Source organism: Mesoplodon mirus, assembly GCF_964341445.2.
Source record: "Mesoplodon mirus genome assembly, chromosome: 9".
NCBI classification, from domain to species: domain Eukaryota; kingdom Metazoa; phylum Chordata; class Mammalia; order Artiodactyla; family Ziphiidae; genus Mesoplodon; species Mesoplodon mirus.
In genome coordinates this window covers 93,105,741-93,133,404 of record NC_138985.1, presented here as the reverse complement: position 1 = coordinate 93,133,404, position 27,664 = coordinate 93,105,741, and the positions used below count along the sequence as shown (strand labels likewise).

The 27,664-nt window shown below is 38.7% G+C and overlaps 1 protein-coding gene across 1 annotated transcript in view; it reads left to right on the top strand.

The window, feature by feature from the left end:
* UBE2H (ubiquitin conjugating enzyme E2 H) overlaps positions 1 to 27,664 on the top strand; it is a 106,333-nt gene that overhangs the window by 981 nt on the left and 77,688 nt on the right. The window lies entirely within an intron of this gene.

The following is a 27,664-nucleotide window of genomic DNA, read 5'->3' as shown; positions in this document are numbered from 1 at the left end:
TGGGGTAACTCAAGTGACCTCCTTTATCCCTAATTCCTTTCTATATTAGGAAGAGAGTAGTCTGCTCAGTGCCCCCTCTTGTAATAAAGAGCTCTGAGTGTTTTAAACCAGAGACCCCTATTAAGCCTTCTGGTCCTTAGAAGAACCCCACTGTTTTTCTTCCTACCGACAAAGCCTATCCCACCCATAGTTGTATGTGGTGAGGACCCCCAGTCCCTCCAGCAAGCCACCCTCCATATTGTGGCTATGACAGCTGAGGGGGAAGGAGAGAAAGAGGATCTCCTTGACCAAATAGCCCCTGTACTAGCCACTTAAGCAAACTCTCCGTATGAGAATAAGGTTCTTGGGGAATAATTGCCCTGATCTTGCCAAGTGACACCCTTTATTTTTCTACTCCTCCCCCACCCCCCCTCCCAACTTTATGTACTTTGAAGGTAGCAGTGGGAAAGCTATAACTGATAAGAGTCCTTCAGGCAGTGGTTTTGGTTGGAGTCCAGCCTGATTATTTCATGACCAGCTTGAGAAATTCGCGAAGGTTCCTGTGACAAATCGAGACATTTTTGGAGCGGTAATTTAGAGAGTGGGGGGAGAGAGGAAATGAGCCCAGTGTTCTGAACAACTAATCCCTGGGGAGAGGGGGACCCGGGGGTGGGGAGTGGTAGTGTGTGACACGCAGTTAAAAAGTCCTGTCTCCTGCTTCTGTCTCTCCCTCACCCCCATCCCCCCACCATTTCCCCCTGTTGCAGGGTTTTGTTTATATAACTCAAGTTGTTTGGCTAGATTCTTCAGGTGAATTCCTTCTTTATTCCTTTTATTGTTGCTGTTTTTGATTGGATGTTTTACCTGTTTGTAGAGATCAGTGATTATTGTTAGATACTCAGTTATGGAATTCGCTGAAGTTTTTAAAAAGTAGATTTTGCATTTGGTTTGGAAGTGGGGGATGGGAGGGAAGTTGCCTGGGCAAGTGATTTTTTTTTTTTCCCCACCATAATCTTTTCAGGAATAAGGTGTTTTTCTCCTCACTCAGCAAAACTTGATTAGAAATTAGGAACAGTAGATGAACTTCTAAGTTTTAGGGTTTGAAGTTGAGAATTTTGGGGAGGTGGGAGTGGGGATTAGAGAGAGGGGCAAGTAATAAAATATATATTATGTACCAAATATATGTCTAGGCACAAGTGAAATTGACTCTTTATGAGCTGTTTGTGGCTGTGATTGAGTTTTGTCAATGTGTGAATGATACCAGTAACATTGGCTTTTCATAAGGTGGCAGGAAAACTTGTAACTGTGGCTGTGTGTACAGTTTACACAAAGCAGTATCGGGTTTTATTTTTGTTTAGAAACTAGGAAATGACATGGTGGCAGAATCTGAGTTATTTTTATCTTGAATTGAGACTTGCTGTCACACCTAATGCAAATTTCTACCTAATGTTTAATTGGGATGGGGCTGGGAGAGAGAATTCCAGCTGTCTTTGATCAATGTCAGGTTCTCAAATTGTAGACCTATATATTTTTTAGAAGACTGAGGATAAAGGGTGAGGCCTAACTTGACCTGATGCCTTTTCCATACAGTGCCTTTTGTTCATTTAGTAGTTGAGGCATCTAGAATGATTACCGTATTTAGGAGTCGGGGTTGGGGGGGGTGGAGAGGGAGAGGAAAACAGACAAAGAACAGCAGGGTGTCTCTCTTTTTTTTCTTTCCCTAAGTGGCTTATTTCATAGCTTATTTTTAGTAGAAGATGAAGAAAGGCATAGATGCATTGGCCTTCTGTTCTTTCCCCACCTTCCTCCTTTCTGACAAAGAAAGCAGAGGCGCTTTAAAATCATTGATGTCTGAGGTAGGAGGACAACAGTCTCGGGATTTAAAAGCCAGGGGTTATCTTTGCTTCGTGTTTGTTATTTTCTTGTCTAAGTTCAGTTTTTTGTATTTCCTTTTGTGTGTGCATGTGTGTTGTAGGCGTGAGAGATTTTCTGGCCTCCTTTCTCTGTTGAATTCACATTAGTAGGCCCAAATGGAGACAATTTTTGAGCAAGGTACACTTACCACAGAATTTAAGCAACACACTACTAAAATGAATACAATGGTGTGCAAGGGCCGAGGGTTGAAGATGAAGGAGGGTGTGGAGGAAGTAGGAAAGGTCTGAAGGAATGTTCTTGCTTTGTGCCCCTCAGTGCCCCTTGATTTCTTTGGTGTGGAGGCTGATAGCTGGTTTCCTTGCAGTCTCCTGTTTCAGCCCATTTTTGGATGTCTCTTGAGTGTAATTATGCCACCACGATTTACAGCCTGGCAGGGAACCTGTATAGTAGGAAGGTAGTGGTGTGGGGGGTAGGGAGAAAAGAGGATGTGTAACTAATTGGCCACCGCCTTCCACCACCTCGTTAGGTTCTTTTGGTCTCTGGTTGTTGTTTGGAGTCGGGGATATTTCTTTTGTGACGGGTTGGTAGGAGGAGAGCTGACTTCCAAGTTATGGAGGGAGGGAGTGTTTTGCACCGATGCACTTAATAATCTGCTGGGCGAATATGTTCTGAAACTCTGACTCATTCATTGTTTCTCTTCTGATCCTTGGCTGAGGGTTGTGCAAACCTCAAACTGATGGACATGACTTGGGCCCTGTAGGAATGTGTCCCAATCAAGAAACTTGCAGTGAGCCCAAATCCTGTGGAATGGTGGTTGAATAGTGTTGCCATTTGTTTGCAGAGTGAGGTAGGGTGGTGATAACTGTGCTGTTCCCACCCTGGCAAGCTTTGGGGTTTCCATCTAGAACCTGGCTGATTATTTAGATTGTCTGAGAACTGGGACTCTGGTGACCTTAAAGCGTGATTTGCCCTAAAGGAATATCGGTTTAAGTTCTCCTGGGTGGAGGAACAAACAGCTCAGATTACACGGGTTTCCTTGTTGGTGGGGGTTACTCGTCTCGCCCTGTTGCACAGCCTGGTGATCCTTTTATCTGTGAACCAGTGGCCCCTGCTGAAGGCTGGAGCTGCTTGTTTTGGAAAAGCGTATGCAGGCAAAAGGCCGCAGGCACAGCTCCTCACAGCTCATTGGCTGCTCTGTTACTACCCGGAAAAGGAGGAGGGGCGGAGCTACCAAACAGCTGATGGAGTGTGTGACCAGAGTGTGTTTATATACAAAAGAAGCAGGGGCTGGGGAGGCCTTGTGAGTGGTGTTACAGGATCAAGTGTGTTTTCAAGGGGTAAAAAGAGGAGAGGAAAACCTGACCTGTCAGAGTACAAGAAATGTTCAAGGTTAAATCAGAAAAGTGGATCTGATAGTAATGGGGACTTGGCATACACTGTATTTGTTATTGGTGTGAGATAATGGAACTTATTTTTATAATACCAAGGCTTTTCAAAGAGTGCCTTCTTCAGAGGGAGTGTGGTAACTTAAAACTGGATAGCTACCAATTTAAATTTATTTAACTGACTCCTGCAGGGATTCAAAAGTATGGTAGAAATGTAAGCTTCCCCTGCAAAAGCTTTAAGAGTAATGGTCAGGAAAGGGCAGTGTCTTATACTAAATTCATTAACAGCGTTAGTGAATTCTGTAAAGAATGCTGGTTGTCTGCCTTAGGGTTTCAGAAGCTTTCAGTAGTAAGTTCATCCCCTCAGACGTTTCCGTGCCCTCTTTGTGCCAGGCTTGGGGCTAGATGCTGGGGGTTTAGTAGTGAAAAATTTGGTGTGTGCTTATGTAACTAGTTAAACAATTTTTGAAAAAATCAGAGTACAGACTGTGTTTATAGCAGGTGAGCACTGTATGTATCACCTTGCTTTTTGAATAACTTGTATTTACTTTCAGAATTGACTTCAAGAAATAGAAAGTTTAAAGTGACTTTTATGTTGATGGGATGTATGGGGATCTATATTTCTGTTATTTAAAAGATTGATGTTAAAAACTGAAACAAAAACAAACATTAAAAAGTGTAGCCATTTGTCTTTGACTTCAGCTTTGGTATTTTGCTGTTAATCAGTAGTTTAGTAACTATCCCTAAATTAGTAGTCTTTGTTGCTCTTTAGTTTGTGCTCAAAGTGTAGACTGTTCTGTTATCTTTTAACTAGCTCCAGTGTCAATTGGGAACCTGTGGTTTGCCTTTTATTTCCTGTGGTCTCTGTTTTACTGAGATGATGAGATGGAAGGTAGAACAGTTTTATGGTCTTCAAGCTAAAAGTTAAAGCTTTGGCAACTCCCAGTGTTCTGAATTTGTCTTCTCTGCCTAGATTTTGGTGACAAATATAACATACTGGTACTTATTTTGGTTAAGCAGGAACCTACATGAGTAAGCGTTCACAGGTTCAGAACATCTGATTCCTGCAGTACAGTTCTAGTAAATTACACACAAGCCTAACAATTTAGCTTTTAGGGGAAAACAGTCTTTGCAGATGTGACCCATAAAAATCCCTTACCCTGTTTGTGTGTGTGTGTTTTAGAAGAACCTGGATTTGTTGGTTTTCTAGTATTGTGCAATTTCCCCAGCACCTTGACCTGCATGTTATATCTATATATTAAATGTATATATAATTATATATATAATTTAGTATCTTATTTCAGTCTTACCAGATTTCATGGTTCCAAGAATCATTGGATTTTTAGGCGTGCAATTCAGACCTGCAAAAGTGCTTACAGTGTAATAGCTTTTTAACTGTAGACCTACAGTGTACATTTTAGTAAAGTACTTTAATGAAAAAACTTAATTGGATTATACAAGTAGTAAGATAATTGAGGAAAATATAGGTTACAAATATAGGTTCCCCCCAGGATGTATTATTGTCAACCTGTTGATCATACTGTACGTGCCCTGTTTTTGCTTAATATTTTTGCAACTATTTTTCCCATTTAAAAATATCAGATTTAATAAATAGCTCATGTAATATGCCATTCCATGCCTGTGCCATTGATTTAATTCTTTGCCATTTTTCTGTGATAAATAAGATTGAAATTAACATCTTGTGCACAAGGCTTTTCTTGCCTTTTTGGATTATTTCTATTTTCTAGAAATGGGATTCTAGATCAAAGAAGGTAAGCCTTTGAATTAAAATATTTAATTAAAAATCTTGGGGCCCCACACTCAGTGTGCTCTCACTTTGTTCTGTTGTGTTTTAGTTGGTCATTTCAACACTGAAGCAGTCAGCCTGGCATGGTGATGAAAGATGAGTTCTGATCTCTATTTAAATTTTCATGTTTTTTTGTGATAATAGTGATTTTTGAATTAGGGATACTTTTGTACTTCTCAGAGTGCCTACTGTGAGTTGGTAGGTTAAACATAATACATTCATAAGCAGATAGATCTGACCGGCAAGAGCTGTAGAATTAGTTTTGGTGACTTGTTTTTTGTTTTTTGTTTTTGTTTTTTTTTGCTTTTGTCTTTTATTGAGGTATAATTTGGTAAGTTTTGACATAAGTAGCACCCATGAAGCCTATCACCACAATCAAGATAGTGAACATATTCATTTTCCCGAAGTTTCTCTTGCCCCTAGGTAGTCTTTCCCTACACCCACCCCCATCAGATCAGTGATCTGATTTTTGTCACTGTAGATTATTTTGCATTTTCTAGAATTTTATATAAATGGAATCATACAGTATATACTCTTTTTGTGTGAATTCTTTCCTCATATTTTTAGATCCACCCATGTTGTTACCATATAGTTCTTTCCTTTTTTACTGCTGGGTAGTATTTCATTGTATGGCTGTACCACAATTTGTTTATGCATTCACTTCTGTGGACATTTGGGTTATTTTCTGTTTGGGACTATTACAAATAAAGCTGCTGTGGATATATGCTTTCTTTTCTTTTGGGTAAATATATAAGAGTGGAATAGCTGGATCATGTGATAGGTATAGGTTTAACTTTTTAACAGGTAGCTTGAATTTAACTTTTACTAATGATGGTCTCTATTTCAAACGCAATTATGTTGTGACATTGAATTCCTGTTTCAATTGTGTGTTTTAAAGGAATCCCATTAAATAGCATGATCCTAAGCACTGATTTGTAACCTAACTCTAACTAGTCAAAGCTAGTTTTGTGAATGCTCTTCCATTTCCCCCATTCAAAATTACTGAATTAAATTTTCATCGTGAAATATTTTTGTTTTGTGGCTCTTTGAAGTGGTACTTCAAGAATTATGGTCACAAATAACTTTTTTAAAAATAAATTTATTTATTTTATTTATTTATTTTTAGCTGCATTGGGTCTTCATTTCTGCGTGCGGGCAAGCGGGCGAGCGGGGGCTACTCTTCGTGGCAGTGCCTGGGCTTCTCATTGCAGTGGCTTCTCTTGTTGCGGAGCATGGGCTCTAGGCACACGGGCTTCAGTAGTTGTAGCACGTGGGCTCAGTAGTTGTGGCTTACAGGCTCCAGAGTGTAGACTCAGTAGTTGTGGCGTATGGGCTTATTTGCTCCGTGGCATGTGGGATCTTCCCAGACCAGGGCTCGAACCTGTGTCCCCCGCACTGGCAGGCAGATTGTTAGCCACTGCGCCACCAGTGAAGTCCCACAAATAACTTTTATTTTTGCATTTGCTAGTGAGACTATATTTTCGTGGAAAGGTAAGTACACTTTTTGTTGATGGTACCCTCTTCTTGCTTTTTGTAGAGTATTGATAAGAATTTTTTAACATTAGTTTTACTTAGCACCTCCAGTTACATTTACAGCAGTTTACAAATATTTACATAGGACTCTGTTGAGGTCTGAATACTATCTTCAATTTTCATATCAACTAAACTCAGGTAAAAGGAACCCACAGTAACTCAGTGGCAGAACTGGAAACAGATTCTAAGAGGGCATCCCTTAATATGTTTTCCTGGAATCTTTTTTAAAGTTAATATTTAACAAAATGGTGGGGCTTTTTGTTTTGCTTTTTTACTTTTTGGCATCCTATGTAAATTATTTTATAAGTTAATTATTAGACATTGCCATAATGAAAAATTAGACATTGCTTTTTAAAACTTGTTACTGTCACATTCTTATAAATTATGAACATTTGAATTTAGATATAGGAGTTTACATGCGTGTTGCTTAAAAAGTTAGGAGTTTACATGCATGTTGCTTAAAAGGTTAACATCTTATTACTGACAACTGGAATTTTTAGCTTGGCTAACAAGAAGAAAGACAACCTGTTTCATGTTGGAGTCAGTGACAGTTTATTCGGTGGGTAGACTTTGGTTCAGTCCTCAAACACGAGGATGGTGCTCTGAACGTATATATATTAGAGTGTATTATTTCCAGATTGCCGAAGTGTAATTCAAGTGCAATGTGGAAATCTTTGGAAACACAGAGAAGTCACTGTGTACTTTTGAGAGGCTGTTGTTACTTTAGTGATTCTCAGGTGGGGTATGAGAAGAATTGTTATACTTTTATGGGGGTGCTAAGGTTATTAAAGTTTCTTCTTGTACCTCATCAGATGCTTGGGAAAGGTGGCTGGTCGTTTGCAGACTGGTGCTTGTGGGGGCACCTGCCCAAGCCTGGCAGAACCCAAATCCTCAAGAGCCTGTGGAAAACCCCACAGGGCAGTTCTGTGCACATGAGGGATGAAGGATCGTTTCCGCCTTCCGGTGCTTTTTAGGTGTCTAGGGCATTGGGTAGGTGGTTTGAATAGGTGCTACTGGTCTTTTGACCTGGCCCTGCAGTGCAGTCAGGGAGGAGTAGGAAACCCATGTGAAGTGGAGAGGCTTGGCTGGACTTTGTCATCATCAGGACAGGCATGGCTGGTGGGTCTGTCCATGGGCTCACAAAAGGTACCTGGGCTGTAGCACTTGGAGGGACCATATTTAGGGATCAGGGAATGGAATCTTTATGTCTTTTGTCCAAATTCGTGGTTTCTAACTTTTAAACCACTTTTAAGGAGGCATTATGTATCAAAGTAAGAGATATTCCCTACACGTCAAATTGTTATTAATGTTGTAAATTATGCATTTTCCTTTTAGTCTTAGGCAGTGTTTCTTTTTTTCATGTATTATGTTTTTATCATGCACACTTTTCAAGGTTTCTTGGATTATGAAATCTTAGTTGATGTAATATAAATAGAAAATTAGATACAGTGTGTGCCTGGTTCATGTTACTTCGTAAGCAATTGGGTTACTACTCAGCTTAGTGAATATAGATTTAGTTGTTTTGTTCAAATGGTTCAGTATAACTTTGGTTATCTGAATATTGCTTTTTAATCAGTTGACTTTCTACTGTGTAGACAGTTTTGAAAGGTTGATTAATTCAAAAATTCAGGTAAACATTTCCGTTGTAGTGTCTATCTGTAGAACGTTGAGTCGGTTAGAATTGTGTTCATAAGAGACCACCAGGCGTAATATAGTTAGATATATTGTTTTATGGTCTTACAGACTACTGAATGTTTAGTACCCTTTTGCTAATCTATTTATCTAAATATGTAAATAAATTAGTAAGTCTCCTTGGCAACAAAGCTTGAAACTAGATCACACTTCTTGTTTCACTCCAAAGGAAAGAAACTGGATTGGCTTTTTTTCGTTAACAAATGGTCACCTTAAGAGTCTCACAGCTGGGAATTGATACTTGGTCAGATCACTAATCCAAACTAAGGCTCCTACAATGAAATCATCCCATGATGATTTCTTGGACATTTTGGATCTTTATTACAAATTATATTTACATTGAAATGGATGCACACAGGAGGGAAATGCATTTTAAATGCTTGTGGCATTTTCTGACAAGAGGAGTTTTAACTGTTTATCTTATCTTAATTTGGTCGCTGATCTCATTGTTGCTTTAGAGTATATTTAAGTAAGTATATTAAAATATAGAACATAATGTATATTTCATCACAGAATTTCTGATCTTGGCAACAATTTTGACATTATTAGCATCTGTTGATTTTGCCAACTAATTCATTCAATTCACCAGAGCCACCATCTTGACGATAATAAGAAAAAAAAAAAAAAACCCTGCATTTTGCCTTTCTATTCATTTGTATCCTTAGAGATTAAAAAAAAAAAGTACTTTTAAATCAGGTTTGTTTTATGAGTGGAAGAAGGAGAGGAAGTAGACCTTTGAGTGTGTTTTTTTTTTTAACAATCTTATTGGAGTATAATTGCTTTACAGTGCTGTGTTACAAAGTGAATCAGCTATATGTATTATACGCCCATATCCCCTCCCTCTTGTGCCTTCCTCCCACCCTCCCTATCCCACCCTCCCTATCCCACCCCCCCATCCCACCCCTCCAGGTGGTCACAAAGCACCGACTGATCTCCCTGTGCTATGCAGCTGCTTCCCACTAGCTATCTATTTTACATTTGGTAGTGTGTGTGTTCTTTAGTCTCATTATCTGGATTGCTGCTCTTGAATGCTGTCTTTGATTATCAAATGACATATATTTGAGTATACCTATATTGAGTCATTCATCTTTTTGTGAATACTTAACTTGCTTTTCTCTTTCTACAGGCTCTTGGGTTAGAATAGGTATTAGGTACCAGATTCTATCTGTCTTTGAGTAATTAATGTGGCTTTTCCTTTGAGACTTAGCTAAGAGTTTTGTAACATGTTAACAGTTACATATCAGGAAGACTATATTGGTGGCTCATAAAGACTGATTTCTTTTCATATATTTCAGTCTGTATGTCTTTTTTCTATTAGTGTGCCTAGCTTATACTTTGACTAATTTCTAGAAGTCAAACAGAGTTAAAATTACTGGCAGGAAAGTACACAAATAAACCTTTGGAGAGAAGGTGTTTCCTTAATTAAAAGTAGTAGTGAGGTCCGGTTCTTTTTTCTAGAAGTTTGAAAATCAGACTATACTTGGCCTGTTTCACTTTGTGCAATTTGGCAATTATATATCAAACTTGAACTTATGCTAAAAGTGTATAGTAGCTTACAACTTTGGTATCCATTCTCTGAATGTAAAAATAGGCCATGCCTTAGATTTGTCTTAACTCTCTGTTCAGTGAAGTGAGACATGATGGAACTTGGCACCTGAATCTTGCGTTCTTACACTTTAAAGGCCCTTGTTTCTCATTGCCTCCGAAGAATTTGGTTTTTCTAAGCTGAATTTATACAGTCTAGCCAGTGTTTCTGAGATTCAGGAGCTGCTAACTGACTGTATTTAAGTCTTCAAGGTAGGAAGTCTAGAGGTCTCTCTCACTCAGCATTCTCCTGTGTTCTTCAGGCAAGGTAGATAGGAGTAGTCCCCTGCCCCATGGGAGCTTATTCCTGGGATTAAGTTTTAGCCCCTTTGCATCTTTTTCTTTTCTTTTGGCCGCGCTGCGTGGCATGCAGGACCTTAGTTGCCCAAACAGGGATCAAGCCCGTGCCCTCTGCAGTGGAAGCGTGGAGTCCCAACCACTGGACCGCCAGGGAGTTCCCCCCTTTGCATCTTGTAATTCAAAGAATGACTAATGAAATGCCACATCTACTTGTGCTTATTCTCCATTTTGCTGGGTGATCTGGTATATATGCTCAAGCCTTTGAACTGGATTATCTTAATTGACAGAGATACATGTCTTATCTTTCTACTTGCTTAGTGAAAAATAGAGTTAGAAATCCTATTTTTTATAGAATCAAAAGTTAGTGTATGATTTATGCTTTTAAATCGGGGCTTATTACTCATTTGAAAGAATTGGGTAAAGCGTAATGATTTTAGTCTGTCAGTTCTGGCTGGTTTATTTCTTTCTTTTTTTTTTTTTTTGCGATACGCGGGCCTCTCACCGTTGCGGCCTCTCCCGTTGCGGAGCACAGGCACCGGACGCGCAGGCTCAGCGGCCATGGCTCACGGGCCCAGCCACTTCGCGGCATGTGGGATCTTCCCGGACCGGGGCATGAACCCGTGTCCCCTGCATCAGCAGGCTGACTCTCAACCACTGCACCACCAGGGAAGCCCTGGTTTATTTCTTAAATGTCATTCCTATAGTGTTTTGTCAGCTCTGATGAAGTTCTGATGATATTTTATTATTTGAAGTTAAATTTTAGTAGGTATTACACTTTCATAGATTTTTAGCATGTTTTTCTACTTGGAGAAAACCTGGAATGCAGATAATAGTATTATAAAGCAATGGTTGCTTTCTGAATATAAGGGCTTCTTGAGTTGAAATTAATAATTGTATTCTTTTTAGGCAATATCGTTTGTGGCCTTAAGTAACAGTTTGAGAAATACTAATGCTTGGCTGTACTGCTTCAGATTAAGAGAGTAAACTCTGGTAACTTTGTTTTTATTATTGATAGAAAAAATAGAAGCCAAAGTTGAAATAAGGAGTCTGCTTTTCATCTGTGACTTATAAAATCAGTTTTACTTCTTAGTAATCACATTTGTTATGTGAAAAATAGAATAAAAGCAGTATAGCCTAATGCCTCAGTTAATTCTATTTATGAATGTGTCATAAAGAAAAAATAAAAATGACTTTAATAGGTTTTAATGTAAATGTTATGTTATCTCTTTACAACAGTAGATTAGATGGCATTGCATTTGGTATTCTTGAGATGTCTGAATTATATATGCCCTGTCAATAATTTTTAAATAAAGTAAGCCTTGTAAAAGTGCCTCATTTATGAAAGCTTTTATCAGGATAGAATGGCAGCATGCTGTTCTTTCAAAATTTTATGTATTTAATTACCTAAATTATATTTTGGTTTTTAAAAGATAAACTTAGGGAATGTGAGTATAATTGAGAAAAAGAATATGCCCAGAACCAGGGAAGGATCCCATCAGAGTTTGAAACAGTTTGGTACTTAAGCATCTAAATATTTTTTACCTTTGTCCTTTTTTTTCCCCTAGATCATATTTTAAATTTTGACATAGAGATATTTCTGTTATAATGCCACAAATGCATTACTAAAATATCTTGCATTCTGCAGAGTCATGAAGTGGAAATAATAGTGTTTATAGATACCTTATATCTTTTAATACTCTCCAGATATTTAAAATATATCTTTTGAAGAAAATTTAGTTGCCTACATTTTTATTGATATTTAAAATGAGTGTCTCTAGTGGATCAGTTTTGCTTTGTGTTATGGTAATTTTAATTATTAGTCTCAAGACAGCCAAGCATGTACTTTAGATGCTTAGTTTCTTAAAAGTTGGGATGATTTTTATAACAGAAGGCTTGGGATGTAAGCTGCCCTACCTTTTTTCTACTGTTTTTGCCTTAATGTTTTGATAGCTTTTTACTTTTTTTAGGTAAACTTTTAATTTTAGATTTACAGAGACGTTGCAAAGACGATAGAGTTCTTGTACCCCACCCAGTTCTGGTCACCCCTGTTATTTATATTACTGAGACGTGTTTCAAAACTAAGAAACCAACGTTGGTATGTTACTATAAACTAAACTCCAGGCTTTGTTCAGGTTTCACCAGTTTTTCCATGAATGTGTTTTTTTTTCTGTTCCAGGCTTCCATGTAGGATAACACATTAGTTAGTGATCGTGTCTCCTTAGCTTTCTGTAGTCTGTGATAGTGTCTCACTCCTTCCTTGTTTTGCATGACATTGACAGTTTTGGAGTACTGGTCGGGTATTTTTTGGAGTGTTCAATCTCAGTTTATCTGATTTTTTTCCCCTCATGATTAGACCTCATGATAGTGAGGTATTAAAATTTAGCCAAGGGACTTCCCTGGTAGTGCAGTGGTTACGAATCTGCCTGCAGGAGACACAGGTTTGAGCCCTGGTCTGGGAAGATCCCACATGCCGCGGAGCAACTAAGCCCGTGCGCCACAACTACTGAGCCTGTGCTCTAGAGCCTGTGAGCCACAACTACTGAGCCCGCGTGCCACAACTACTGAAGCCCGCGCACCTAGAGCCTGTGCTCCTCAACAAGAGAAGCCACCGCAGTGAGAAGCCCGCTCACCGCAACAAACAGTAGCCCCCGCTCGCCACAACTAGAGAAAAGCCCGTGCGCAGCAATGAAGACCCGACGCAGCCAAAAAAAAATTTAGCCAAACTCATTGTGGGTTTTGGAAAGAATACTGCAGAGGTGAAGCGTTCTTCTTATCACAAGTCAGGTGTGCGTGGGGGGGTACCTGTGTCCTCATGACGTTACTGGTGATGTTAACTTTGATCCACTTAGTTTAGGTGGCACTTGCCAAGTTTCTCCACTGTAAAGTTACTGTTTTTTCCCTTCTGTATTCTATTCTTTGGAAGCTAGTCACTAAGTGTACCTGACACTCAAGGGAGCCAGAGGAGTTAGGCTCCACCTCCTGGAGGGAGTAATTGTTTTTGACTTTTGATCATAACATAATAGTGCATTAATCTTAGTTATTAGTGGATTTTGTACAGAACTTACACTTGATTTTGAATGAAGTGTAAATTGGTACTGCCTTTTTTGAAATAAAATGGGACGTAAAAATATGAGGATGTGGTCTAGGAGCACACAGATTTGATGGGTTTGTTTATTTAGCAATTTGCATGCAAATTTAACTTTCAGCATTTGGCTGTTTTTAGATCTATAATATCATGTGAAAATGAAGATAAACTTAGGATGAGTTGCAAAAATATTAGTTCAAAGCCTTATAACTCAAGGAATTCTATCATCTTGAAGAGTTTTAGATCAGAAAGAGAATTTGGGAATGGGTAGTAGTGATAAAATGCCATTACATTCTGTATATCTTCTTGTTATTAACTAGTTATATAGTTAACTTAGAAGAATATGTTATTAGCTGTGAATTCTAGCAAAGAGTCATTATTTTGGCCCATAGACACATTTTATTTTATCTTAAAGGAGCATATTTTTCACCATTTTGATATCTGGTTTTTTGTTTGTTTTTTGGTTTCTGGTTTTTGTTTTTTGCAGTTCTATTTGTAGTTTCAGTGAAAACCTTGACATAATTGTAGTTGGTGGTTTTAACCAGAAATTCAGTTATTATGGGAAGATTAACTGTATAGAACTTCACTTTTTCTTCAGAATTTTCTAAGCAATTGAAGCTTACTCCTTTAAATGAGAAAACTTGTTTACTTTGACAGTTTTTGGTGTATTTTTATTTTGGCTGACTTTTTTCTCCTTTCTCCCTGGGATAACACTAACTGATTTTCATATGATGAAAGTCTTAAAGTATATACAAAACATTGTTTTCTTGAGCAGAGTATATTTATAGTTGAGGTTATTGGGTAAGTGACCTCTGAAAAAGTAATAGTGAGAGATTAAAATTTGGCCAAACCCATTTGGTTTCTAGGCTAAAAAGTTAAGCCAAGGTATTTATGTCTCAGGGGAGTCCTTGAAAATAGTGAGGAAATTGTGGTAGCAAGGTTGCAAGAATTACTATCTTGCTAGTAGTAATATATTCTTTAAGACTGTAGAGAATAGTTCAGAATTTATGAATACTTCAGTATTTACCAACTCATGGGGACACCTGGGTTTTCGTGTGGTATGTGAGTCAGGTGTTTGTAACCAGCTGTTTACTGGTTTAGTGACCCTGGTGGTGCATTTTTAGACCTTTGACCTTAAATAATGCGAGCACCTGGATGTCATGTCAGTGCTAAGAGTCAATAGTGTGGCACTTAGTGCCCTATTACTGGCGTTATGACTCTGGGCAGATGTTCAGCTGGTTCTTTTGTACCCCTGTTTCCTTTGCTCACTTTCTTAAGTTCGAGTGCCCTGGATGGCTTTTTTTAAATTAAGACTTTTGTTAAGAGCCGTTTTAGGTTCACAGCAAAATTGAAGGAAAGGTACAAAGATTTCCTATATCCCCTTGCCCCACTCATGAACAGCCTCCCCCATTATCAATATCCCCCACCAGAGTAGGGTGTTCGTTATAGATGATGAACCTACACTGACACATCATTATCACCCAGAGTCCACAGTTTACATTAGGGTGCACTCTTAGTGTTGTACATCTGTGGGTTTGGACATATGTATAATTACATGTATCCATCATTATGGTATCATACAGAGTATTTTCACTGCCCTAAAAATTCTCTCTGCTCTCCCTGTTCACTTCCTCCTCACCCCACCCCCTGGCAAGTACTGATCTTTTTACTATCTCCATAGTTTTACCTTTTTCAGAATCATACAGTTTGTGGCCTTTTCAGATTGGCTTCTTTCACTTAGTAATTTGCATTTAAATTTCCTTCCTGTCTTTTTTTTTTGGCTCATTTCTTTTTAGAGGTGAATAATACTCCATTGTCTGGATGTACCACAGTTTGTTTATCCATTCACCTTGGTGAGCCATTTTTTTGTGAATAGAGCTAATAACTCTTTTAATGGTTTCTCATTTTTCCAGATTAGCCTTTGTACTTAAAAAAAAAAATCTCTTAGTAGCAAGTAGCTGAATTTTATACTGCTGCCCCTTTCTTATCCCATTATACTTGTTCTGTAATGTGCTACTTCTCATTCTAATATGTTTCACATTTATTCTGGTACAATCCTTGCTTTGAGATGTTACGACTCACTTTATGTAAACAAGAAACCTGAGTTACAGAGATTGGTTGAAAGTGCTGAGATCACAGAGTTAAGTCCTCCTTGTGATGGGTCTGGAGCCTATGAGAGTTTCTCATGCTTTTGTCCCTTCTAGCACATATTTATCTTTGCATATGAAGTAGGTGTTCAGGAAACACCTGTTAAATGAATTTTGATAAATAATATACCACAGGTTTCCACCAAGTCCTTGGATCAGTTTTAGACTGAACTTTGTTTCTGTATAGAAACAATATGGAAACCTCACAGGAGAGAGGCAGATCTTCCTCATATGTTAAGGACTTCAGTTCGTTTATGTGCAGAAGCCATTTGCCATTTCATGTACACTGTTAATTTTTCCACATGTGACGTGTATTTGTGTTCTGAAATTGTCCTAAATGCTAATACTTTTGTTTATTAAATGCCATTTTCAGAGGAGTTCTTTTTAAAGATTCCTTGATTGCTGGTTTTATTTAAGATCAAAGGAAATTATTAAGATTGGGAATTGGGGAAAGAAACAGCTGAAACTTTTGTTACTTCACTTGTAAAATAGAATACCTTAAACTCATCAAATCATTTAGCTTACTAGTACTCTATTTTGTACTTTGTAAAGTGTCTCAAGTTCCCCCTTACAAATTAGTGGTTCTAAAGGTGACTTTTACTAGCTTAGTATTTGATACTATGAACTTCTTGGTTTGTATAGGATTTTATTGAGGACCTTACTTTATTTTGTGTTTATTTTTACCTTCTACCCATACTCTGTGCGGAAAGTAGATTTAAGAAATGCTTTAACAGCTCACACCTGCTATAAAAATTATATGCGGCCTATTTTTAGTTACTCAGAATAATGGGGGAAATACTTTGTAATAGCCAGATATTTAAAAATAATTTTTTTTTTTTTTTTTTTTCTTTTTGCGGTATGCGGGCCTCTCACTGTTGTGGCCTCTCCCGTTGCGGAGCACAGGCTCCGGATGCGCAGGCCCAGCGGCCGTGGCTCACGGGCCCAGCCGCTCTGCGGCATATGGGATCCTCCCAGACCGGGGCACGAACCCGTATCCCCTGCATCGGCAGGCGGACTCTCAACCACTGCGCCACGAGGGAGGCCCTAAAAATAATTTTTTTTAATCGAAGTATAGTTGATTTACAATGTTGTGTTAGTTTCTGGTATATAGCAAAGTGATTCAGTTATATATATATATACACACACACACATATATATGTGTGTGTGTGTGTGTGTATATGTACTTTTTCAGATTCTTTTCCATTATGGTTTGTTACAGGATATGGAATACAGTTCCCTGTGCTATACAGTTGCTATGCAGGACCCTGTTTTTTATCCATTCTATGTATAATAGCTAATCCCCAACTCCTAATTTATCCCTCTCCCACCCCCTTTCCCCTTTGGTAACCTTGTTTTCTATGTCTGTGAGTCTGTTTCTTTTCATAAATAAATTCATTTGTGTCACATTTTAGATCCCACATATAAGTGATATCATGTATTTGTCTTTCTGACTTACTTCACTTAATATAATCTCTAGGTCCATCCATGTTGTTGCAGATGGCATTATTTCATTCTTTTTAATGGCTGAGTAGTATTCGATTGTATATATGTACCACATCCTCTTTATTCATTCATCTGTCATTGGACATTTAGGTTGCTTCCATGTCTTTGTAACAGTGAGATATTTAAAATCTCATTTTACAGATGCAAAACTTGAGGTTTAGTGATATATTTAAACTGTATAGACACATGAGTATACTTTTTTTCTTTCTGTGTGCGTGCACAGGCTCTTAGGGAAGAACAAATTTTTGCTCCTTAGGTTTTTGGTAAGTTCTTCAATCATTTGAACCCTCTAACACGGAGGTTCCAAAGTTGCCTGCAGCCCACTGGGGATCCCCAGGATACTTTCAGGGAGACGGTAAGGTCAAAACTTGTTTCATAGTTACATTAATTAATTTTTTTGCCTTTTTTTATTCTGTAGTGACATTTGTACTGATGGTGCAAAGGCCAAAACCAACAATGGATAAAACTATCAAAGCCTTGGGAGTTCTCTGGCAGTCCAGTGGTTAAGACTCTGCACTTCCACTGCAGGGGGCGAGGAACTAAGATCCTGCATGCCTCGTGGCCAGAAAAAAAAAAGACACACACACACACACAAAACTATCAAAGCTTTAGCACACCAAAACCATATTAATAGTCATTCTTCATCACAACACATATAGAGTTTTTAAAAAAAGGCAGTTTCACTTGAACATGCTCTTGATAAGGAGTAATGACAATTAATAACTTTTGACCCTCAGGTACGTCTCTTTACTCTTCTGTGTGTTGAAATGGGGAGCACCTTTCCTGCATACTGAAAGTGTGGTGATGGTTTCCAGAAAAAGCACTTAGGGTGACCAGCTGTTTGTTTGTTTATTTTTAATTGAACGCCATTTGAACTTGAAAGTATGACTGACTGACAGACTATGGTTATTCAGACTTAGATGTTTGTCAGACATTTTCTCAGAAGGGAACAAAGTGAGCCCATCACTTTACGGAAAACTGACAGTGTGTGTTGCCGATGATAATATACAAACTTTAAAGTGAAAATCAGAATTTGGGAAAACTTGTATCTGTCACCACATGCTTGACAGTTGTCTAATACTTAGACGTTTCTGATGAGATCAGTGGTGATATTAACATGATTTTTTGATACTGTGTGATGAAATGTGCCAATGTTTAGAAGATCTGTATAAGTCAGTGAACCAGTATTTTCTGAACAGCTAATGCATGATAGAAAAATCATGCTTGGATAAAAGATCTGTTTAAAATACAAGGTGGACCAGTGGATTTTAATGTAACAATATGAAAATTTCATTGGTACTATTTCAGATGCCACATTGCAGTTAGCTTTTAGGAATCGACCACTTGTCAAGTTTTGGTGTAATATCAGTGAAGAATGTCCAGAATTTTCTGAAAAGTCTGTTAAAGTACTCTTCTCTTTCCTAACTACATTCAAAACGTTGTACCAGATTGAATGCAGAAGCAAATTTAAGAATCCAGCTCACTTCTATTAAGCCAGACATCAAAGAGATGTGTGAAATTGTTTTTTCTTTTGGAAATTAGTTGTTTTTTTCATAAAGATGATATGTTAACATGCGTAAGATTTATTACTACTTTGTAAAAATATTTATTTATTTATTTGGCTCCTCCAAGTCTTAGTTGTGGCAGGAGGGATCTTCGTTGCAGCGCACAGGATCTTTTTTTTTTTGCGGTACGTGGGCCTCTCACTGTTGTGGCCTCTCCCATTGCAGAGCACAGGCTCTGGACGCGCAGGCTCAGCAGCCATGGTTCACGGGCCCAGCCGCTCCGCGGCATGTGGGATCTTCCCGGACCGGGGCACGAACCCGTGTCCCCTGCATCGGCAGGCGGACTCTCAACCACTGCGCCACCAGGGAAGCCCGCACAGGATCTTTTAGTCACGGCATGCGGGATCTAGTTCCCTGACCAGGGATCAAACCTGGGCCCCCTGCGTTGGGAGTGCAGATTCTTAACTGCTGGACCACCAGGGAAGTCCCTTATTAGTACTTTTAAGTGAATTAATGTTTTAAATTTTTTAAGTGGTAAATATCAATAACTATTTCCACATAAAGAAACTCTTTTGGGTCATCAATTTTATAAGTGAAAAGGGTGCTAAGACCAAAAAGTTCGAGAACTGCTACTCTAACAAATGTGTGTCAGTAGAGAAGTTGTCATGTTATGAAGTCTAGGATGCGCTTTATTTGTATATAGCATAGTGTTGGCAAAATAGTAGGTTCTCTAATAACATATTTGAATCAGATTGAATTGTACAGTAAACCATGTAAATACGTATTTAGCCAAGAAGGAAAATTGATGTGTGAAGATGGCAAGTGATTTTATGTTAGTAAAGAATGTCAGGTTTACATCGTATTTCACAGATTTTAAGACATTTTTTCCCTTAATGTCTTTGAAACTGAGATGTCTTAGAATTGGTCGTGAGTCGGTTTGATTGTCAGCTTTTTTCTTTCTTGGTGTGTTGTAGATGTGATGAAATAAGGTAGTGCTTCTTGTATGGAGATGAGGAGGAAACACATTGGATAGCAGTTTACTTCTTGGGCTACAGTATACGCTGCATTAAATGTTTTTGTCAGGCACTGAGTTGACTATGGGCAGTTGACAGTGGGCCCATTGTCAAAATATTCCATTCATAAAGCAGTTATCTTTATTCCAAGCGGGAAGACTAGACTCTAATGCTGGAATTCAGGCTTTTAAGATAAAATGTAAAACATGATATAAATTTTGGGTTTTTTATATGTAAAGCTTTTTGTTTTTCTATTTAATCGTATTGTTGATGGACCATAATGGTGAGTATTGAGTTATTCCCATTTCTGTTGTAAAGCAGGCTTTGGAAGGTTTTACTGTGTAGTTCTTAGAAAATGAATGAAGAAGAGTAGCAGAATTAAATTTTTTAAAATTCTTTTGATTAAAAAATTTTAAGTCTATTAATACTTTACTGAAGCTTGAGGAATTCACAAGTTCACTTTTGGCGTCTGTTATTCTGAATCTGAACACTGTTAATATTTATTCTGCATGGTTTTATCAGGACCTGGGAGGTACAGATGCTCATTTCTTCCTCTTTAGAGCTTTTTCTGTTCTCTTGAATAGGTCTAGTAAAAGATAAGTTACTGGGTTCTATTATTAACCTTGTGCCTCTGTTTAATTCTATAAAAAAAAGAATAGGACCATAATACGAAGGTTAAAAGATACTGTACAGGGCTTCCCTGGTGACGCAGTGGTTGAGAGTCCGCCTGCCGATGCAGGGGACACGGGTTCGTGCCCCGGTCCAGGAAGATCCCACATGCCTCAGAGCTGCTGTGCCCGTGAGCCATGGCCGCTGAGCCTGCGTGTCCGGAGCCTGTGCTCCGCAACGGGAGAGGCCACAACAGTGAGAGGCCCGCGTACCGCAAAAAAAAAAAAAAAAAAAAAAGATACTGTACAAATAAATAACAAAGGCATCCTTAAAAATAAGCTTAAGGCTTCCCTGGTGGTGCAGTGGTTAAGAATCCGCCTGCCAATGCAGGGGACACGGGTTTGAGCCCTGGTCCAGGAAGATCCCACGTGCCGTGGAGCAACTAAGCCCACGCACCACAACTACTGAGCCTGCACTCTAGAGCCCGCAAGCCACAACTACTGAGCCCACGTGCCACAGCTACTGAAACCTGCGTGCCTAGAGCCCATGCTCCGCAACAAGAGAAGCCACCGCGATGAGAAGCCCACCCACCACAACGAAGAGCAGCCCTCACTCACTGCAACTAGAGAAGGCCTGCACGTAGCAACGAAGACCCAATGCAGCCAAAAATAAATAAATTTAAAAAAGAAAGGGTAGGAGCTTGGAAAAGTAAGGAGTTGAGTCTATTCAAGAAGGCTTCTGGAGGAAGCTGAATTTCATAGAGACAGGAGGTAAGTAAGCAAAAAGGCACCTGTGGGGATGGCAGGTGGTTGGTGGCTTAGACTGATGAAAGGATCAGAGGTTGTAAATTATTTGTCACTGTTAAGTATGTATGTACTAGAGTGCAGTGTGTGTGACCATGATTATATGGGTTGCTGTAAGGTGAATAGGCTGAGTTTTGTTGCTTTTTATCATCTAATGGACACTCTGGAACCAGTAGGGCCCCACCTGTTATTTGCTGGAGGTATGATCTCTCATCTTCAGTCAGCCAAAGAAGGACTCTTTGTAAAGAGTTTACTCACATAGGTTGTTGAAATCTGGTCATGGATTGGCAGGATTTTAATGGTGTTGGTAGAAGGGAATACATGGATTTTATGGCACGTTATAAAAGAATGATTAAGATAGTATTTTAAAATGCATATACTTTTTTTTTTTTTTTTTTTTTTTGTGGTACGTGGGCCTCTCTCTGTTGTGGCCCCTTCCGTTGTGGAGCACAGGCTCCGGACGTGCAGGCCCAGTGGCCACAGCCCACGGGCCCAGCCGCTCCGTGGCATGTGAGATCCTTCTGGGCCGGGGCACGAACCCGCACCCCCTGCATCAGCAGGCAGACTCTCAACCACTGCGCCACCAGGGAAGCCCGTGAAATGCATATACTTTTTCAGGTATGTACTACTTTTGAAAAATAAAATATAGTGGAATGACCATAGGCTATAGTGGCATATTTGGATTTGCATCTGCATTTGGTTTCCTCATCCAAAAAAATGAAGAAAATATCATTATAGGAATGTTTGAAGGATTATTTGAAATAATGTATGTGAATGCATTTACTATGTATTTGCTTAGTGAATAACTCAGGAATTGTAGTTGGCTGCTAGTAAAAGATCTGAAATAATATATAACATGGAGTTAGCAGGTAGGCAGATAAGGGCAAGGCTGATGTTGTCAGGGATCCAGATTCCTTTTGGTTTTGTTACCCAGCCATCTTTAATGTGGCTCACTTCCTAAAGGGATCTCTCCTACCATCACATTAATGTTCATGCAGGAGGAGGAAGAAAGGTAAGGCAAAGGGATAAGAACTAGCCAAAACAGTCTTCCCCTCGCCGACTTTTTTTTTTCCTAAATACAGTTTATTTATTTATTTGGCTGCACCACGCAGCATGTGGGATCTTAGTTCCCCAACCAGGGATGGAACCAATACCCCCTGCTGTGGAAGCGCAGAATCTTAACCACTGGACTGCCAGCTTTTCTGAGAGTCCCTGCCTACAAATTGCACTTATATCCCGAGCAAGAAATGTCAGCTGACCAACCTTAGCTGCAAGAGAGGCTGGGAAACACTGCTTTTTTTTTTAAACACATTTATTTATTTATTTAATTTTTGGCTGCATTGGGTCCTCGTTGCTGTGCGTGGGTTTTCTCTAGTTGCGGTGAGCAGGGGCTACTGTTAATTGCAGTGCGTGGGCTTCTCATTGCAGTGACTTCTCTTGTGGAGCACAGGCTCTAGGTACGTGGGTCTCAGTAGTTGTGGCACGCAGGCTCTAGAGTGCAGGCTTCTGTAGTTGTGGCCCACAGGCTTAGCTGCTCTGTGGCATGTGGGTTCTTCCTGGACCAGGGATCGAACCCGTGTCCCCTACACTGGCAGGCGGATTCTTAACCACTGCGCCACCAGGGGAGCCCAACATTGCTTTTTGATTACCCTTAATAAAATCAGAATTTTAAAATCAGAAATTTTTTTTTTATTTAGTAAGAAAGAAGGGGAGAGTAGGTATTGGGTTGGGGAACCAGCAGTGTCTGCCACAGTGAATGCTAAGTTCAAGAGCATTATCATTTATGCTTGGTTTCCCATGCCTTGAATTTTGGTTCACAAAAATTGATCTCTTAACTTTTATTCCATGTCTTCTAGGTTCTCCTTTGCTGGGGGACTGGACTTGTATGATAAATTATTTACTTGGGCATTAACAGAGAAGAAAAACCATTAACTTGGCATTTTTCATTTATAATTTAGCTGGTATCTTCAAACTTTAACTCAGAGGACCTAATTTGGGAGTTTGGTCATTATTGGAGGTTGGTAGAGGAGAGGCAGCGTGTTAGTATGAAAGAATTCTGCCTGAAAGGTTCTTGCCCTTGGCTCTGCTGCTCCGTGTTGTGAGACCTTGTGCCTTTCACTTCCTTCTGGGGTATTTGTTTCTTCACCTATCAAATAAGGAGTTAGCTTAGACATTCTAAGTCTTTGCAACTTGAATATTTTGATTTTATCTGAAGGCATTTTGCATATAACTCTTATTGTGTGTGTGTGGGTATGTATATTAAATACAGTAAAAGACCTTCACAGCCATGTGTATTCCTGGCATTGCCTTCTAGGGAATAGAGTATTGAAAATAGCTTTACAGCATAAATTAAAAAAATTTTTTTTTTATTTTTGGCTGTGTTGGGTCTTTGTTGCTGAGCACGGGCTTTCTCTAGTTGTGGCGAGCAGGGGCTACTCTTTGTTGAGGTACGCAGGCTTCTCATTGCGGTGGCTTCTCTTGTGGAACACGGGATCCAGGCACACGGGCTTCAGTAGTTGCAGAATGTAGGCTTCAGTAGTTGTGGCTCGTGGGCTCTAGAGCGCAGGCTCAGTAGTTGTGGCTCACAGGCTTAGTTGCTCCACAGCATGTGGTATCTTCCCGGACTAGGGCTCGAACCTGTGTCCCCTGCATTGGAAGGCAGATTCTTATCCACTGCACCACCAGGAAAGTACCTATAGCATAAATTTAAAATCTTATTTTGAATCTTACTATTTTTACAGAAAGATATGGGTAGTAAAAATAAATAAGTTTTTACAGTTTATCACTTTGTTGGTATGAATTTTTATTAGGGCTTTTAGAAGTATGAAGTAGAAAACCTTGACATCTTCATTTCTGACTTTGAAATACGGTAGTAAAATGTTGCTTCATAATTAGAAACCTGCATTAATATTAAGTTTGAGTAGCAAACGCCTATCAAATGCTCCTTCATTTCTAGAAACAGATCCCTGGAATTAGTTGAAGTATTATGAAAGTGAAATTATTCAAACTCTATTCAGTGTTAATTCATCACCTGTTTACCTAAGAATTCACATGCTTTGTTTACCATGTTTAGTTCAAACTTTGACCAACTCTGTGAATGAAAACAACTGTTACCATTACTATAGATGATGAAATTGAGGCAAGATGTTATGGTCCTTGACTGGTAGTGGGGAGCAGCCAAGTTCAGAATGCCTCTGATTTTGTCCTGTGGGGTGAATGTATCTGTTCACTGTATATTTCAGTAGAGGGAAGCTGTGGTGCCCTCATGTTTTGTTTCAGTTTTGTTTTTCATGTAGAGTATATTTTGAGAGGCAGCATGGTATAGTAGTAGATGGGAGAAGGCTCGTGCTAGAATTCCTTGAAACAATGTAATTTCAAGCCAGTAAATTTCTCTTTCATCTTTTTTCTCTGATCCCTGGTGTTACAAACAAGATTTGAGAATGCTTCCATGTTTCAGAACCAGTCCTATCTAATATAAATCACCTTAGCTATTTGTAATTGATAATTGGGATATTTTCACTGGTAGATAAGAACAAGGTATTAAATTACAGATCCTTTTGCCAGAGTTTGGCTTATTAGTTGGAAATATTGTGATTGAGAAAACTGGTTCAGTTTTATGATTTTTCTAAATTAATACATAACTTCTAATCACGTAAAAAGGGTCTAAGCTTGTCCAGCTTGCCTTAAATTATGATTAATAATACAGCAGAACCAATTCTAGGTTGGCAGTAATATTTACTGGTTAAAATATACTGGTATGCCTTTAATTTGGCCCTATTGTAGATCTTTTTCTTTCAGCTGCCACATTTTTATGAGTAAAACTACAAAAGCAGGTAAAACTTCATTTTATTCTGGAAGTTAGTTGATAAGGGTAATTCAGATAGAATTGCATGTTAACAGTATTAAGGTTTTTGCACAACAGATATTGACTGGAAAATTTTCTTTATAGTTTACTATGAAAAATCTCAAATACATAAGAGTGGGAAAAATGTAAATAAATGCCTGTATACCTTCCCACTATGTAGACTCAATAATAAATATTTTGCCATATTTGCTTTATCATATATATTTTTGGTCGAACCATTTGTAAGTTGCAAAAATAATAATAATAATAATAGCACTTCAGCCTAATTAACATACATCTTCAAAGAGTCAGGACTTTTCCTATATAACTGTAGTGGAATTATCACATCAAAGAATATTAACAATAATTACATTTATCATGTAATTTCCATAGAGGAAATAGTCAAGTGATGAGATTATCCATTTTCAGAGTAAGAAAGCATATAGTCTTACTCTAAATAAGTTAACAGTATTAAAAAGACAAAGTGCCAAAAGATTGCTTTAAAACCAATGCTGTCCTAGTGGGGAAAATACTTATCACACATTCTAATAACTTATAAGCTCAGCCATTTTTTTTTTTTTTTTTTGGGATACACGGGGCGTCTCACTGTCGTGGCCTCTCCCGTTGCGGAGCACAGGCTCCGGATGCGCAGGCTCAGCGGCCATGGCTCACGGGCCTAACCACTCCGCGGCACGTGGGATCTTCCCGGATCAGGGCACGAACCCGCGTCCCCTGCATTGTCAGGCGGACTCTCAACCACTGCGCCACCAGGGAGGCCCCTAAGCTCAGCTTTTAAATTAGAGTTTAAATTAGCTGTTGCAGCTGCACATCTTTTAAAAATTTAGCAACTAGGGCTTCCCTGGTGGCGCAGTGGTTAAGAATCCATCTGCCAATGCAGGGGACGTGAGTTCGAGCCCTGGTCCGGGAAGATCCCACATGCCGCAGAGCACCTAAGCCTGTGTGCCACAACTATTGAGCCTGTGCTCTAGAGCCCACGAGCCACAACTACTGAAGCCTACACGCCTAGAGCCCAGGCTCTGCAACAAGAGAAGCCACTGCAATGAGAAGCCCGTGCACCTCAGCGAAGAGTAGCCCCCACTCGCTGCAACTAGAGAAAGCCCACATGCAGCAACGAAGACCAAACACGGCCAAAAGTAAAATAAATGAAATAAATAAATTTAAAAAAATATATAGCAGTTTACATAGAATGAACTAGAAGTGTACCCCCATATTCATTGAATTGATTTTTTAAAGCAAGGTGACCAAATGGAGCCTAGATTAGCATTCATTGTATATGTATTTATTTTTTACACAAACTGCAAAGGTAGGATACATTTTAGTAAAATTTCAGCTGGGTGTGAATTTGGAATAGATTCTTTGGATTAACTGAAAATTGGGCAGAAGAAACCCTTTTGATTTGAATCTATATTAAAATCTTTTAAAAATAGATTAATCCATTTTTCTGCCCTCAGAAAATGTGGAATGGTAAATACAGTTGGACCTTCAAGATTAAAGACCAGAGGCAGTGATATAGTCATCCTAATAGAAAAATGATAGTGGCTGCCACAGAGGCTGTTGAATCAATTAAGTGAGACTGTGTACCTAGGGCTTAACACAGTGTCTGATATGTAAGCATTTCAAATGTTAGCTTTAAAGAAAAATGTGTACGTATTGATTTGGAGCTATAGACACCAGGATATTTGCAAGATTACTTTTTTTTCTTTTGATTTATTCTAGTTACTTGCTCATTTAGAATGTTTTTAAAATGACGAATTTTTTTGAGCACCACGACAAATATGAGGAATAAGATAATGATAGTAAAAGAGGACCCATTTACCCAGTTTTGTCAGGTCTTAACATTTTGCCTTATTTGCTTCAGAGAATTTATTTTTAAAAAGAAGTAAGACCTGAAGTTACATTGAATCCCCCTGTGAAGTACTCCCAGATTCTACTTCCCTCCCTCTCTTATGAAATAGAGGTAGCTACTATGCTGAATTATCTTTCCAATCTTTTAAAAAGACTTTCTTATATATGTACATATCCATAAATATGTAGCATTGTCTTGCATGTTTAAATAAATGATAGCATACATTTTAGTTCAGTATTACTTTTGAGATTTGTTGTTGATAGAAGTAGATCTACTTCATTTGTAACTCATTTTTTTTCCCATTATACCATTTATTACCAATCATCATTCTCCTTGGTACTCTTATTGCTGTCGTGGTGGTCAAGGGGAGCCATGCATCTCTGGTGGTCTCCATTTGTAACTCATTTTTAATTCGTTTGTAGAAGTTACATGCATATACCATATTTTACTTATCCATTTTGTTAATTTTCATTTAGGTTATTTCCTGATTTTCACCATTATATATAGTGCTGTAAAGAACATTTATGAATGTCTTTTTGAGCGCATATGTGTTTCTCTACGACAGTGTTTTTAGGCTTTTTTGTTCATTGGACACAATAAGAAATGTATTTTACAGTGAGACACAGCATATATATATATATACACACACACACACACACACACCATGTATATATATATACACACACAGACACACAGAAACTTTACTTTTATAATAATATTTACTCTGAAAAAATGTTTAGCCATACACCCTTGAGATATCTCTCTGAAAAAATGCTAATCATGCTCTACTTTTGACAAATAATGGCCCAGTGTATTTAACCTGAAGTAGAATTGCTGGTCTTAATGGTGCACATCTTCAGCTTTGCTAGAGATGAAAAAATTACTCTTCAAAGTGGTCGTACCAGGCTTTACGTTTCAGCAGCATGTGAGACTTTCTGTTTACTCATATCCACACCAGCACTTGTCTAGCTTTCTAATGTTTGCCAGTCTAATGAATGTGAAATGGTATCCTAATGTTTCCTCAGCCTGTTTCTAATCAAATATTTTGAGTGCCTTTTCTCTGTCAGACCTTCTGCAAAGCAGGAAAGATGCTACCAAGACAAGTGAGACATGGCTTCTCTGTTCTAGGAGAG